The 15,834-nt window shown below is 36.2% G+C and overlaps 1 long non-coding RNA gene across 2 annotated transcripts; it reads left to right on the top strand.

Annotated features, from left to right (window-relative positions):
* Positions 1-3,679: 3,679 nt before the first annotated feature.
* LOC148203538 (uncharacterized) lies at positions 3,680-6,773 on the top strand. 2 transcript variants are annotated; one of them, XR_015784220.1, is made up of 4 exons: positions 3,680-4,015; positions 4,160-4,255; positions 4,597-4,827; positions 6,375-6,773. It is a non-coding gene; the product is annotated as an uncharacterized LOC148203538 (long non-coding RNA). The 2 variants fall into 2 exon arrangements; XR_015784221.1 differs by lacking the exon at positions 4,597-4,827.
* Positions 6,774-15,834: the final 9,061 nt, after the last annotated feature.

The following is a 15,834-nucleotide window of genomic DNA, read 5'->3' on the forward strand; positions in this document are numbered from 1 at the left end:
CTGGTTTTAAATATTGATATTCGCGGGGGATTTTAAACGTCTGTTAGAGGGGGTCGGACGTCTATAATATTATAGACGTCCGACCCCCTCCAAGACGGACGTCTAAGAGGCTGACATGGTAGTTGAAGAGTTAATTGCGTTCAGCCTTTTAGACGTCCGTCCTGGAGGGGCCCGGACGTCTATAATATTATAGACGTCGGGGCCCCTCTAACGGACGTTTAAAAGGCTGAAGCAATGAACTCTTCAACTTCCTCGTCAGCCTTTTAGACGTCCGTTAGAGGGGGCCGAAGCCTTTTAGACGTCCGGTAGAGGGGGCCGGACATCTATAATATTATAGACGTCCGACCCCCTCCAGGACGGACGTCTAAGAGGCTTACAGGGTAGTTGAAGAGTTAATTGCGTTCAGCCATTTAGACGTCCGTCTTGGAGGGGCCCGGACGTCTATAATATTATAGACGTCGAGGCCCGTCTAACGAACGTTTAAAAGGCTGAAGCAATGAACTCTTCAACTTCCCAATCAGCCTTTTAGACGTCCGTTAGAGGAGGCCGGACGTCTATAATATTATAGACATCTGGCCCCCTCCAGGACGAACGTCTAAGTTGCTGACAGGGTAGTTGAAGAGTTAATGTGTTCAGCCTTTGAGACGTCCGTTAGAGGGGCCCCGACGTCTATAATATTATATATGTCGAGGCCCCTCCAAGACGGACGTCTAAGAGGTTGACGGGGTAGTTGAAGAGTTTAATGCTTCAGCCTTTTAAACGTTTGTCAGAGGGGGTCGGACGTCTATAATATTATAAACGTCGGGGCCCTGCAAGCACGGACGTCTATAGTCCCACCTATTTACAATTATGCCACCAGTCAATTATTTACGTTGGGGTTTTTGTGGACGGACGTCTACTGGGTGACGTTAAAGGCCAATTCTGCACTATTGTATAGGTAAATCTAGAACTGGGGAAATTCTCCCGGAAGCAATATTACCTAGACATAGGAATAGGAGGATCAGTTGCCTTTAAGCTTCTCTGCGAATGTAATGCATGAATAATTGTTAGGGAGACAAGACATTGTAAACTAGTGATTAGGAGTAGACTTTCTTCACCGAGACATCGAGTTTAAGGTAAATTAGAAAGTGGCATTAACATTAATGAAGAAAGATGAATTCATGAATACATGAGAGTGGATAGGATAAGTCGGAAACCCCAACAACATCATCATTCCATATCTTACATCAATCTCATTTGCTTCTTTCAATCCAATTGATCAAAACTTGCATTCATGTTTATTTTCCGCAATTCAAACAAAATGATTTTGTTCACAAGTCAAATTTAATCAAGAAATCACATAACTGTCTAAGCCGTGAGTCCTTTGGGAAATGGTACTTGGTTTTACCATTTTATTATTACTTGATACGATTCGATACACTTGCCGAAGTGTTAACAATAAGCACAGATGAATTACTCTAACAATTAATGAAAAAGCATGTGTTATTAAGAATCAATTCAAATACATGAGAGTTCACAAGGTTACATCATCCCCCAACAACAAATAGAGTTTAGTTCACCATAGACATGATGAAACTAGATGAATAATGGAAAAGCATGAGATAGCAAAACCCTAAAAGTAGAGGATGGAAGCTCCCGCATCCAAATCCTCCTTCAGAGAGTGGAAGAGTGTGTTGTTGTGCTGCTCCAACCAGAGATACAAAACATAGGACACTTGGGTCCTTTAAATAGAGTGAAGATAGAACAGAAATAGAGCCCAAGCCCGTGTCGCTGGCACTCAAGCGCCACACTTAGGGCATTTGAAAGTATGATTTTGAATGAATGTTGTGGTCCAAGCATGATTCTTAAGGAATTTTGATATCTATGAATGATTTGGTGAAATAATCACTGTTTGGACCGATTAAAATATTTGATTGATGTTTGGAATAGTGAAAAATGCATGTGAGTAGCGTTTAAGGCCAGCTAAGGCCATTTTTCTTGGATGAATTGTCTGGTGCTGAGAGCCCTCTAAGGGGCGCTCAGTGCGATTTCTGCAGAAGTTGTTTTTCTGGTTGCTGGCCATTTGTTGCTGTTTGGTTGGATGTTTCTTGTTGCAGGTGACACTGAGGGATCCCGTTCTGCCCTCAGTGGTGATAAGAAGAATGGGTTTGGATTGTTCTTGATGGTTCTTATATTAATGCTTGATAATGCTTCTTGTGGTTTTGTGAATTGTTTTTGATGAAGGGATGGCCTCCTCCTCAAGGAAAAGAGTTAAAACCATGGGAAATAAGAGAAAGGAGCCAGAACGTTTCTACTCAAACAAATTCCTTTCTCATAAGCATGAGAGACACTTCCAAATAGTTTAGGATTGAAGGATTTCGATGGAGCGAAAAGTGGGGTGGATACCATCCTTGGCCCCACAATTTGGAGAGGAATTAGAAAGAAGAGGATAGGAGAATGTAGCTGGTTACCCTACACCAGCAAACATAACAATGCAAGGCCATTTGACAACACTCATACAAAGAGTTACATGAGCTATGTGAGAGGAAAGATTATTCGGTATGATCCTGATACTATTAACATGTTTCTTCATGCTGAGTGGGCTAGTGAACAGTGTCAGTTTGCACTGAGTATGGAGGAGGGAGCAAATTTTGATGAGGTAGAGAGGACATTGTGTGTATTGATAATGTTAGCAAAAATCAAAGATGAAGTTTTGATGATGAACAGATTTGCAGAAGTCAAGATCCATAAAGACAAATTGAAGATCTCTGTATTTTATAAAGCTTTTATATAATAATCAAAGTTGATGTAATAGTGCTCAAATATGTATTAGGGTTGATTCTTGTAATTTATATTTGATTTATTTACTGTTGAGAATCATCCACAAGCTGTTTTAATCGATTAAACCCAGTTTTAATCGATTAAAACGAGGCTGGCACTAAAAACCCAATTGCCCGTGTAATAATCGATTAAAGCTAATAATAATCGATTAGTTAATCGATTATTCCTGAGAATAATCAATTAACACTAGCCGTTGGGGGTTTCAGATTTGAAAACCTAGCCGTTGTACTCATTATTAATCGATTAATATTAATCGATTAAATGCGTTAGATGGCCCGTTTTCGAAGAATGGAAGGGTATTAGGCTGAGTCTATAAAATGGCTCACTCTTTATCTCAAAAATAACTCTTCCCTTGTGCTAAAGATCTCTGAACTCTTTGAGAACTCTGTGAGATTGTTGAAGCTAAGGAAACTCTTGTCTGCAAAGTCCTGAAGTGCTACTGCGGTGACAGAGGAATAGCTTGTTCATCCTTGGTGTATCTGAGGAAGTGCCTGGAAGAGAATCATCCTTCGTGAAGCATTCGAAGGAGGTGGTCATCCCACTAGTGGAAAAATAGTATATTATGACTAACTTATTATAACTGGTAAAAATAATCCATCATAATAGGTTGATCGGTGGCAAACTTGTAATAAAAGTTAAACATATTATAACGTAATTTTGTAAATCAGTTATAATATGAAACGCGGTGGCAAACTTGTAAATAAATTTAAAACATATTATAACGTAGTTATGAAAACCAGTCATAATATAAAATGCGGTGGCAAATTTGTAAATAAGTTTAAATCTTATTATTACAGAGTTATGGACACCTTAAATCTTTTTTAATGTATTATAACTTATTTTTAGAAACCAGTTGTAATATCCCAATCTGATTTTAACTTTTTCCCCCTAATTTCTCTTCCCTCTCTTCCTCGCTTTCGTTCCCCGTAATACACCACTACCATTCTTCCTCTCTTCTTCACTCTACATCATCCGCTGTTCACTCAACCATTCACTCAACCATTCACTCTCCATCAGTCGTTCATTAGCTGCCTTACGAGAGCGTTTCTCTCGTCTCCATTATCGAAAGGCTCTCGTTGCCTCTCCATCATCGAAGGCTCTTGCTGCCTCTCCATCATCGAAGGCTCTTGCTGCCTCTCCATCATCGAAGGCTCTTGCTGCCTCTCCATCATCTCGTTGAACCACAGTTCAAGCAGTAAGCACTCTCCTTTACCTCTCAGCCTTTTCACCTACATCTTTCACCCTCAACTGCTAGGGTTTCTTCGAATCTTCATCTTCTCACCTTTTTACCAATTGTTTTGACTTTTCCTACATTTTTCATTGAAATCGGTTCCCTCAGTGTTTGTCTAGGTAGGCTTTGAGATGATTGATGCAATTGCTGAGTCGTAGGGGATTCCTATGAACACTGCCCATTCCAAAGCCATTTTCGGAAAAGGTTTGCTTGTTCCCTTTCTTAGATATTTCTATTTTCTATTTCTCTCTCTATGTTTATTGTATTCATGAATTAGTAAGGAAACAGGATGTGCTGATTTTTTTCTCTCTGTTAACCATTTGAGATTTAACTTTAGATTGTGCAAGTTGTGCTATCTATATAGCTTGTCACTTGCCACTCTCAAAAATTTATTGACCACGAGTTACTTTAATCGCTTAAGCTTATAGTCTACTTTGAAGGGTAGCTTTTCTAATATGCACATTGAAATTTACTCTTATTGGTTGGAATTTTTGTGAAGTTATATGTACTATTGAAAGTATTTAAGTTTAATATTACAACCACAGGGATAGGAAAATCTCGAAATTGACAATGACTGCTAAAGGAATACCAGTATTTTCGGCAGTTTAAGCTCTGACAGAGTGGATGGTGTTTAGCTCCCTTAGATTCTTGGGAGGCTTTGCAGCTGCCCTGATTGATGATCCTCTGTGGGTCATGAACACTGTCCCTATTGAGGCCGAGTTCAACACCCTCGGTGTCATATATGAACGTGGATTGATTGGAACCTACCAAAACTGGTATGCCTTTCTTCCATAATAGTAAATTAGTAGAGGGACTCAATCTAGGAAAAGTAGAACATAGTTGGGGTAGAAAGTAGCTTTCTCATTGACTAATTAGATTAGAAGTATATCTCACTTTAGCTTAATTTCTGTTCATCACTGCTAAATGCTTAAACACAACTCAAGTGGTACCAACTTTTGTCCTTTACCATAGACAGGGCACTGTTATACAGATACACTTGTTTAGCTCCCTTAGTTTCTTCTCATTTGAATATTGGGTGTTTAGAAGAGCTTATACTGAGCAAGTGGCACCAAAAAGAATTAATGTTATTTACAAATCCTTGGTGATAGAATGTATATTATTCCGTGTGTAGAAAGTGAAGAATATCATCATATATATGTATACTCGTGTTGATTATAGATGTGAGGATAAGGAAATAAGGGAAATAAAAGCGCGTCCACAAGATTCTGCAGATAATATATGCCAAACAAACCCTTCTGGGACTTTCTTTCTGTCCTCAAAGCTGATATTAATTTCTGCTTTTTTTGTAAGATCCATTCACGAGGTGTTGCGTCAAAGAATTCATTAGATGCCATCGTGTTTCTTAACATTAAATTCTATGGAAGCACTTTTATTTATAACAAACACCAAACTTCATTGATAATTCATATATGTATATATCATATGGGTTCTATTAAAGCAAGTCATTGTAGTTTGAAACACTTGGAGCATAGGTAGACTAAAACTTGTCACTTTCTTTTATTCCCCTTTCAACCCATTTCGTGTCCCGAAAATATATATGCAAGTTTTATATGCTTTCTTATTGAATCTGTATTTAATCTTATATATAAAGTTGCTTTGACTTCATGTTTGAATCCTGTTATTGAATTCTTTGAAAAAAGACATTGATGATTTATGGTCTCAACGTTTTGAGGACATAAATTTTTCTTAAGAAATTTTCTTTTGTTGTAACTTAGTGATTTTAAGGAATTGGATTTAGTTGGTCAATTTCTTATGAATTTCACCACTTTAATGCATTACACATTTTTGCTCATGCATTACAGAACCTATCAAAACATAACCATTAATTAAGATATTTGTAAGTGTCATGGTTTGGAATACTCATTAATCTACTCATCCCAATAGCTCCAGCAGGAACAGATATTTCTGACTATCTGTCATATTTTTCTTCAATTTTATAGGAAACAGAGTGAGTCAAATTTTAAAAATTAATTAAATTAATATATGTTTTATATTATTATTTGGAAAGTTATACATTATCATTATTTTTATATATTACGTATCTTATCAAGAAATTGTTCTTAATAAAGTTGCTTACTACAAACACAACATGTTTCAGAATCTGACTATTACTTACCTCAGAGGCCTCGAGGCCTCAAAACTTTACACTTTTGGTGCATGAATTATATCATTTTTATAATATTGGTAATAGTTTGCGTCAATGGAGTATTCAATGTGCCACTTTTTCTGCTTCAATTGACCACTTTAATTGTTGTTTTGGTGTATTCAATTAAATTTCATTTTCAATTTTTTGTTAAAACAGGTTTATGGCTGATCCATCTACACCTACACGACCACAAAGTGAGGACCAAAGTCAATCGTCTACCCAACCCAAGTGTAGACGAGCGACTAGGCTAAAAGACTTGACTGTTAGTCGTAATGCTGATCAGAAATTGCCCATTCAATTTGATATGAGTACAGGAAAAGTTATTGGAGACAACCGTGCAAGATTCACTAGCTTGTGGCCTTACTTGGTAGAAGTATTGTTAGTATTCTTACTTGGTAGAAACTTGGCTACACTTAAATAGTATATGTACATTAATGTAATATTTGGATTTAATATATAGTTTCATGTATAAATGATGTATTAAATATTAGACTATTTAACTTTTGAAATGAATTCTATTTTGTTAGTTTCAATAAATTTGTTTATTTAAAGCTATATTTATTATAAATGGATTGGATGAGATGATAATACAGGAATATTATTATAATTTCATTGGATGGTCAAATGTAATAATCAATTTTTTTAAAAAAAACATTTATTATAACGTACTAAGCAATGTATGATATGGTACATTGATCACATATTATAACGTACAATAATATGTACGTAATAATATATAACATATTATAACGTACAAAATCTTCTACGTTATAATATCTTCCACTTATTACAACGGACAAACGAAAGATTTGTTATAATAAACTGTGTATATTATAACGTACTTCTAAAACTACGTTATAATATGTTGAACATACTATAACGTAAATTTTTGCTACGTTATAAAATGCGCAGACTTATTATATCGCCCAGAACTATGTCCCCAGTAACTACGATATAAAAGATCATTTTTGTACGTTATAAAAAGTCATTTTTCCACTAGTGTCCTTTGTGAAGATTCAAAGGAAGTGTAAGTTCGTCTCTTGCGGTTTCAAGAGAGGTGGTATTTCTAAACTCTTACAAATTGTTTTTCTTTGTGATTAATATTTGTAACTGTTTTGTGTTAGTGAAAAAGGTTTATCTTGTTTGAGATAAGCGACTGGACGTAGGATCCGAGTGATCTGAACCAAGATAAAATCACCTGTGCAATTTTTCTCTTTCCCTTACTCTGTCATTTATATTTAAGGGTTAAATATGTTTTTAGTCCCTAAACTATTGGCCGTTTTTGGTTTTCGTCCCTCTTTCAAAGTAAGGTACAATTTGGTCCTCATTCTTTTCGAAAACGTTCGTTTTAGTCCTCGAAAACTAACACCGTTTAAAAATTTGGTCCTCATTTAGCAACAAAATGAGGACTAAAACCAAAATTCCAAGGATTAAAACGAACGTTTCGAAAAAAATGAGGACCAAATTGTACCTTACTTTGAAAGAGGGACGAAAACCAGAAACGGCCAATAGTTTAGGGACTAAAAACATATTTAACCCTATATTTAATTATCTGCTCAGTAAGAAAAATTAAGAGAAAAATAGTAAAAGGCACAATAAAAGTATATAACCAATTCACCCGCCCCCCTCTTGGTTTGTTCCACGCTAATAATTCCGTTGCAGCGATTCTAACAATTGGCATCAGAGCTTGCTTTGATAGTCATTCAAATGGCAAGATCACATCAAACCTTTGCAGAGGGTGCATCAATCAATAGATCCCCACTATTCACAGGTGAGAACTATGCTTTCTGGAAGGTAAGAATGCAAATATTTATTGAATCTATTGATTGTGAAATTTGGCATGTTATTGCGTCTGGCTCTTCTGTTCCTACTAACAATACACAGGAACCAAAGCCCCGTGGTCAATGGACCATTGAAGAAAAGAAAAGATTTCAGAATGACGTAAAAGCCCGGAATATCATTGCATCAACGTTGACGGTTGATGAGTTCTACAGAGTCTCTGTCTGCAAAACTGCTCAAGAAATGTGGGACGTACTCAGAGTGACGCATGAAGGAACAGATGATGTAAAGAGGGCAAGGAAGAACTCCTTAATCCAAGAGTATGAAATGTTCCGGATGAAGCAAGGAGAAACAATTTCAGACGTTCAAAAACGCTTCACCAACATTGTCAATCATCTCATTGGACTGGGTATGTCATTTGATACTGATGAACTTAACATTAAAATCTTGAAGTCTTTAGACAGGTCGTGGCAACCAAAGGTGACTGCAATCTCGGAGTCACAAAACCTCAACACCATGACTATGGCGGCACTTTTTGGAAAGTTGAGAGAACATGAACTAGATCTTGGAAGACTTGATGAAGAAGAAGCAAAAGCCAAAAACAACAAGAAGAGTTTGGCATTAAAGTCGGAGGTTGAAAGAAGCAAAGGTAAATCGGAAGATGAAGACTCAGACGAAGAGGAAAATTTGAGACTCATGATAAAAAGGCTCAACAGGTTCATGAAATCAAAAGACAAAGGAAGATTAAAATTCGAAAAGAAAGAAAATCAAGGATCTTCCTCACACTATAAATGTTATGGTTGCGGAGAAAGGGGGCACCTAAAAGCAGACTGCCCAAATCAAAAGAAGAGTGAAGACAAAAAGGAGAAAAGATTCTTCAAGAAAAAGAAGGCCTACTGATAACAGTTGAAAAACTGTTATTTTCATGATTAAAATTGACACTAAAAGCAACCTTTACACTTAGAAACTAGCTTCAAATCATGTTTTTCCTCATGTTTTTAGAAATAAGAGAGCTGGACAGGTTTATGCTTGATTTCAGTGTTTTTGTGCAGGTTTCAAGGTGAATTTGGTGAAAGAAGTGAAGAAGGAGAGAGATGAAATCAGAAAAGACAATAAAAAGTGCAAAAGGAGAAGCCGAAGTCACCGCCCAGCGGCAGTTTACCGCTGAGCGGCACTCAGGAGCTTGCGGGAGGTCCGCTGAGGGGCAAAATGGCCGCTGAGGGGAGAAAACAAGTCACGCACTCACCGCTGAGCGGTAGTTTACCGCTGAGCGGCACTCTGGAAGTCACGTGAGGTCCGCTGAGGGGCAAAATGGCCGCTGAGGGGAGAAAACAAGTAACGTACTCACCGCTGAGCGGTATTGTACCGCTGAGCGGCACTTTAATGGGCTTGGACTTGACTTTTTGTAATTTACGAATGATATATAAGCTTTAGGGTTTCCTAGGGTTAGGTATCTCTGGCTGGAACGAAGAAAACACTCTCTCTTTCACCCCTTTGAAGGAGGATCTTGGATGCTGAGGCTTCCTCTTCACCTTTTTAGGGTTTATTCTTTCATTCTTTCATTGTAATTCATCTAGGTTCACCATGAATATGGTGAACTAAACTCTGTATGTTTGTTGGGGAATCAATGTAATCTTGTGAAACTCTCATATATGGAATCTGTTTTTACATCTTTTAATTAAGACTTATGCTTTCTTTCATCATTAGTTAGGGTTTTTCCTCTTTGCTTAATGCTTGCATAGTTTAACTCATTCGATGCATGATTATTGGTTTTGTCGATACGGGCACGTACGGGGAAGTCTAGATCCGGGGAATTTCTCCCAATATTATATTGGTTGTCGTTAAGCTCCTGCACTTATGAACTGATCATTAGGAATGCTAGGAATTGTATGAACTCGTGATTAGGGAGAAGCCTTCTGGAAAGGTACATTAGAGAGTGGCATTAACAATGATGATTTGATTGTTGAATTCCTAAAATATATGAGAGTGGATAAGATGAAATTGACCTCCAACAACATATCCATACATAAATTTCATTGAAAGTGTTTATCTTTTGCTTTTTGCCATTGATCAAAATTCATGCATACATATTTATTTTCTGTCTTGCATTTTAAACCCAAATTAATTCGTTTGTAAGTCTTAGTTAATTAAGAAACCACATAACTAAACTAGGCCGTGAGTCCTTTGGGAAGAACGATACTTGGTCTAACTAAGTTTATTACTTGAATGATTCGGTCATACTTGCCGATTGAAAAACAAGTTTGTGACATCATATTTTGGTGTTCATAAATTTGTCCATCACCTACATTGCATGGGAAGATGACAACGAAACAATTTCCGATTTGAGCGAATCTGATGAAGAAGCAAACATTTGTTTAGTGGTGAACGACGACGCTGGAAGCCAAGTAAGTACATCTACCGATTCTGATAATTATAGTCAAATTAGTGAAGATGAATTGCATGAAACTTATGCTGCTTTAATAGTAGAATCTGAAAAATTAGATAAAGCTCATAAGAAATTGAAAAAGGATTTCAAAAATTTAAAATTAAATTTTGAAAATATTCTTGGAGAAAATAAAAATTTAAAATTAAATTTTGAAAATATTTTTGAAGAAAATAAAGATTTGAAAAATAAAGTTTTGTTTTTTGAAAAGGGTAAATTTACTAGTAGTGATGAATGTGCTTCTTGTGAAAATTTTAAGAAACTACTAGAACACACAACCTTAGGAGAATGTAGTAAAAATAACGAAAATAAGGTTGTTAAAAATAAGTATGTTCCTAAAATTAAAAATAAACATAATAATAGAACCCGTAGAACATGGGTAGAAAAAGGAACAACTTATAGGAACACAAACTTTGTATCATGCTTTTATTGTATGAAAAAGGGTCATACTTCAAATAAATGTAAAATTAAGCATTATGATGTTCCAAGTGGTAGATATGTTTGGGTTGTAAAATGATTTCTTTTTTCTAAATCTAACCCAAAGGACCCATACAAGTAGTTGAGTACCTATTGTTTAATATTTAGAATTTCTTTAAAACAAAATTTTAGAAAATTTTATTCCAAGGCCGATGAAACTATTTTTTTTGGATATTTTCTAATATACAAAGCATATATAGTTTTCAATCGGAAAACATTTGAAATAGAAGAATGTGTGCATGTTGTCTTTGATGAAATTGTAGACCTTGAGGCAAAACCTCTTGAGTAAGTTGAATTAGATGCAGGCAATGATGAAGATTTGTAGAAGACAACAAATGAAGCGAAGAATGATGACAATCCTCAAGATGAAGATCTAAACAAAATGTGGAAACAACCTAGAGGATTATCATTACGAAGTTGGAGGCATATCTAAAGGGGTAAACATTAGAAGAGATCTAAGAATCTTTAGAAATATCTTAGGATTGAATTTTTAAATGCGTTCCAGTTTTGCAATTTTGAAAAACTAGCCATATTTTTGTGTGCTTTAAAATTCCTATCTTATATAGTTCAATGTATGTTTAAACAATGTTTTATAAGTTCTTCATCCTAAAATTATTTACTTTAAATATCCTATTGTGTATGTTTGAATGAATCTTTAAATTTGAAATATTTTTAGCTCATATGCATACATGCTTTTATTAAGGGGGAGTATTATCTTAGGGGGAGAACATCAAACACACCTTTTTAATTATGATCAAAAAGGGCGAGAAAGTGTTTATAAAGCTTATTTAAGCTTATTTGCTTATTTGTGTTTATTCACTAATGCACTTTTTCTTCCATAAGTTGTGGTTGTTTCAGATTATTAAAAAGCTTTAAACTCAGAAGAATTTTTGATCATCATCAAAAAGGGGGAGAATGTTAGCAAAAATCAAAGATGAAGTTTTGATGATGAACAGATTTGCACAAGTCAAGATCCATAAAGACAAATTGAAGATCTCTGTATTTTATAAATCTTTTATAATAATCAAAGTTGATGTAATAGTGCTCAAATATGTATTAGGGTTGATTCTTGTAATTTATATTTGATTTATTTACTGTTGAGAATCATCCACAAGCTGTTTTAATCGATTAAACCCAGTTTTAATCGATTAAAACGAGGCTGGCACTGAAAACCCAATTTCCCCTGTAATAATCGATTAAAGCTAATAATAATCGATTAGTTAATCGATTATTCCTAAGAATAATCAATTAACACTAGCCGTTGGGGGTTTCAGATTTGAAAAACTAGCCGTTGGGGGTTTCAGATTTGAAAAACTAGCCGTTGTACTCATTATTAATCGATTAATATTAATCGATTAAATGCGTTAAATGGCCCGTTTTCGAAGAATGGAAGGGTATTAGGCTGAGTCTATAAAATGGCTCACTCTTTATCTCAAAAATAACTCTTCCCTTGTGCTAAAGATCTCTGAACTCTTTGAGAACTCTGTGAGATTGTTGAAGCTAAGGAAACTCTTGTCTGCAAAGTCCTGAAGTGCTACTGCAGTGACAAAGGAATAGCTTGTTCATCCTTGGTGTATCTGAGGAAGTGCTTGGAAGAGAATCATCCTTCGTGAAGCATTCGAAGGAGGTGGTCATCCTTTGTGAAGATTCAAAGGAAGTGTAAGTTCGTCTCTTGTGGTTTCAAGAGAGGTGGTATTTCTAAACTCTTACAAATTGTTTTTCTTTGTGATTAATATTTGTAACTGTTTTGTGTTAGTGAAAAAGGTTTATCTTGTTTGAGATAAGCGACTGGACGTAGGATCCGAGTGATCTGAACCAGGATAAAATCACCTGTGCAATTTTTCTCTTTCCCTTACTCTGTCATTTATATTTAATTATCTGCTCAGTAAGAAAAATTAAGAGAAAAATAGTAAAAGGCACAATAAAAGTATATAACCAATTCACCCCCCCCTCTTGGTTTGTTCCACGCTAATAATTCCGTTGCAGCGGTTCTAACAGATAACAGTTGAAAAACTGTTATTTTTATACTTAATTTTGACATCAAAAACAACCTTTATGACTTAGAAACTAGCTTGGAATCATGTGTTTGCTTATGTTTTGGAAATAAGAGAGTTGGATGGGTTTTATCCTTGGTTTTCCTTGTTTTTGCAAGAATTGAGATGAATTAGATGAAAGAAGTTGAAGTAGTAAGGAGTTGGACTCAAGAAAGGAAGTGAAATTGCTTAAAAGAAGAGTTGCAGTCCCCGTTGAGCGCAATTATGCCGCTGAACGGCATTCTGAAGTCTCGCAGTCACCGCTGAGGGACAAAACTGCAGCTGAGGGTCAATTCTGAAGACCCGCACTTACCGCTGAGCGGCTAAAGTGCTGGTGAGCGCCATTTATTTGGGCCTGGGCCTATTTTCTATAATTTTTAGGAAACTATATAAGGTTTTAGTCGAATGAGGGTTATTATCTTTGGACAGAAAGAGGCGAAATCACACTTTCTTCATCCCTTGGAGGAGGATTTTTGATGCTCAAGCTCTATTCTTCAACTTCTAGGGTTCTATCTTTCATTCTTTCATTCTTTCATTGTTTTTCATCTAGTTTCACCATATCTATGGTGAAATAAACCTTCATTGTTGTTGGGGAACCAATGTAATCCTTTGAAACTCTCATGTATTGAATTGATTCTTTAATTTATATGCTTTCTTTCATTAGTTGTTAGGGTTTTTCTTCTATACTCTATGATGCTCTGTTTAACTCATTCAATTGCATGATAATTGATGTTATTTGTATGGACACATATAAGTACATCTAGAACTGAGGAAATTCTCCCAAGAGCAATATTGCATAGACATAGGGATAGGAAGATTGGTTGCCTTTAAGCTTCTGTGCGAATGTAATGCTTTGTTTAACTCATTCAATTGCATGATCATTGATGTTATTTGTATGGACACATATAAGTACATCTAAAACTGAGGAAATTCTCCCAAGAGCAATATTGCATAGACATAGGGATAGGAAGATTGGTTGCCTTTAAGCTTCTGTGCGAATGTAATGCATGAATAATTGCTAGGGAGACAAGACATTGTAAACTAGTGATTAGGAGTAGGCTTTCTTCACCAAGACATAGGGTTTAAGGTAAATTAGAAAGTGGCATTAACATTAATGAAGAAAGATGAATTCTTGAATACATGAGAGTGGATAGGATGAATCGGAAACCCCAACAACATCATCATTCCATATTTTACATCAATCACTTTTGGTTCTTTCGATCCAATTGGTCAACACATGCATTCATATTTATTTTTCAGTGTTTGCATCTAAACCTACAAGATTTCGTTTACAAGTCCAATTTAATCAACAAATCACATAATTGTTTAGGTCCTGAGTCCTTTGGGAAACGATACTTGGTCTTACCATTTTATTATTACTAGATACGATTCGATACACTTCCTGACTGTCAACAAGTTTTTGGCGCCATTGCCGGGGATTAAAAATTTGTTTATCATGTACTTGGAGGACACTTCCAGAGGAATGGGAATGATTCACCCATTCATATTAGGAGATCCCATTTGACTCCTTTGGCAAAGTACTGGATGACATTCACTCATGCCAACATTCAGTCGTGTTCTCATGTGTCTAATATCACTACCATTAGGGCCATCTTCCTTTATTGTGTGCTTAAAGGGTTCGAATAGTAATATTGGGTAGGTCATAGCAAATGAGATTCAGACTTATGTTAGTTCTGTGAACAACAAAGCACCTCTAGGGCATCCATCTTTGTTCACACATCTCTGTGAGTTAGCTGGGGTGAATACTTCCACACCGCTGATGGAGCGACCAAGGAAGGAGATTAAGGCTTCCTACTATAACTAGTATTGCATGCTAGATGAGGCGGCCCAGCAAGTGCCCCCAACACATCCTCTTAGAGTTCATAGGAGGGGACCACCACCAGCACATGCGCAGCCTCAGGATGCACAGCATTTTCAGATGAGGGACATGTATATGTCGCTGATGGAGTCTAAGATGCAGACATTGCATAGAGGGTAGGTGGCCACTGCAGAGATGATTATAGGGTTGTATGATACACCCCCTAGCCGGTAGTGGACGATGGATGAGTTTAACACTGTGGTGGGATGGCTAGAGGATCAGGCACATGCTAGTGGAGCTGGAGCAGCTGAAGCTTCGGCCATGGAAGATGATGATGAAGATGATGATTATGAAGATGGTGATGAAGAAGAGGAAGATGATGAGGAGGAGGATGACTCAGATTGATATTAGAGGATGATGATAGCATTTACTGATGAATATTAATTGCAGTAGAACAAGATGTTTCTGATCTTTGTCTTGTGAACTTTATTTTGCTTTTGTTTTTAGAATAGGTGTTGATGTACTCAGTGTGAGACTTATATCTGCTGCGATGGTTTGATATTGATTTGCTTGTGATGAGTATTGCTTGATGATGCTTTGATATTGATTGATGTTGAGATGTTGCACAAGATGCTGATATAGAGGTGATTGTTCACAAACTACATAAACAGATACATGATGTTATGATTGTGATTATGATGCTAAGCAAGATGTGTGTTTGGTGTATGCGGAACATTAAATTAGCTTAACTGTGAGGTTTTGAACTCCAGAGTATTTGTTGTGAATGATTATTATTCTTTTGAAAGCATGAATGATATTGCCCAGGTTTCTATGATTCAACTACTTGCTTGCTTGTGTCATATGATCAAGGCCATTTTTGATTACCCTTTTCTTAGCCAATGTATGATTTTAGCCCAAATAAAAGAGAGCACGAAGTGTTCTACCCATTTTGAACCTTAAGCCTTAAACAGATCCTTTGTGAAAATCTTTACCTTGAGTTAAGTTGGGAATCATGGTGTGGTATTGATAAAGGTTCAAGTTTCGGGTTGATTAGGAGAATTGAAA

The sequence above is a fragment of the Vigna umbellata genome, chromosome 2 (assembly GCF_029865625.1).
Source record: "Vigna umbellata cultivar VRB3 chromosome 2, Vumbellata_1.0, whole genome shotgun sequence".
Taxonomy (NCBI): Eukaryota; Viridiplantae; Streptophyta; class Magnoliopsida; order Fabales; family Fabaceae; genus Vigna; species Vigna umbellata.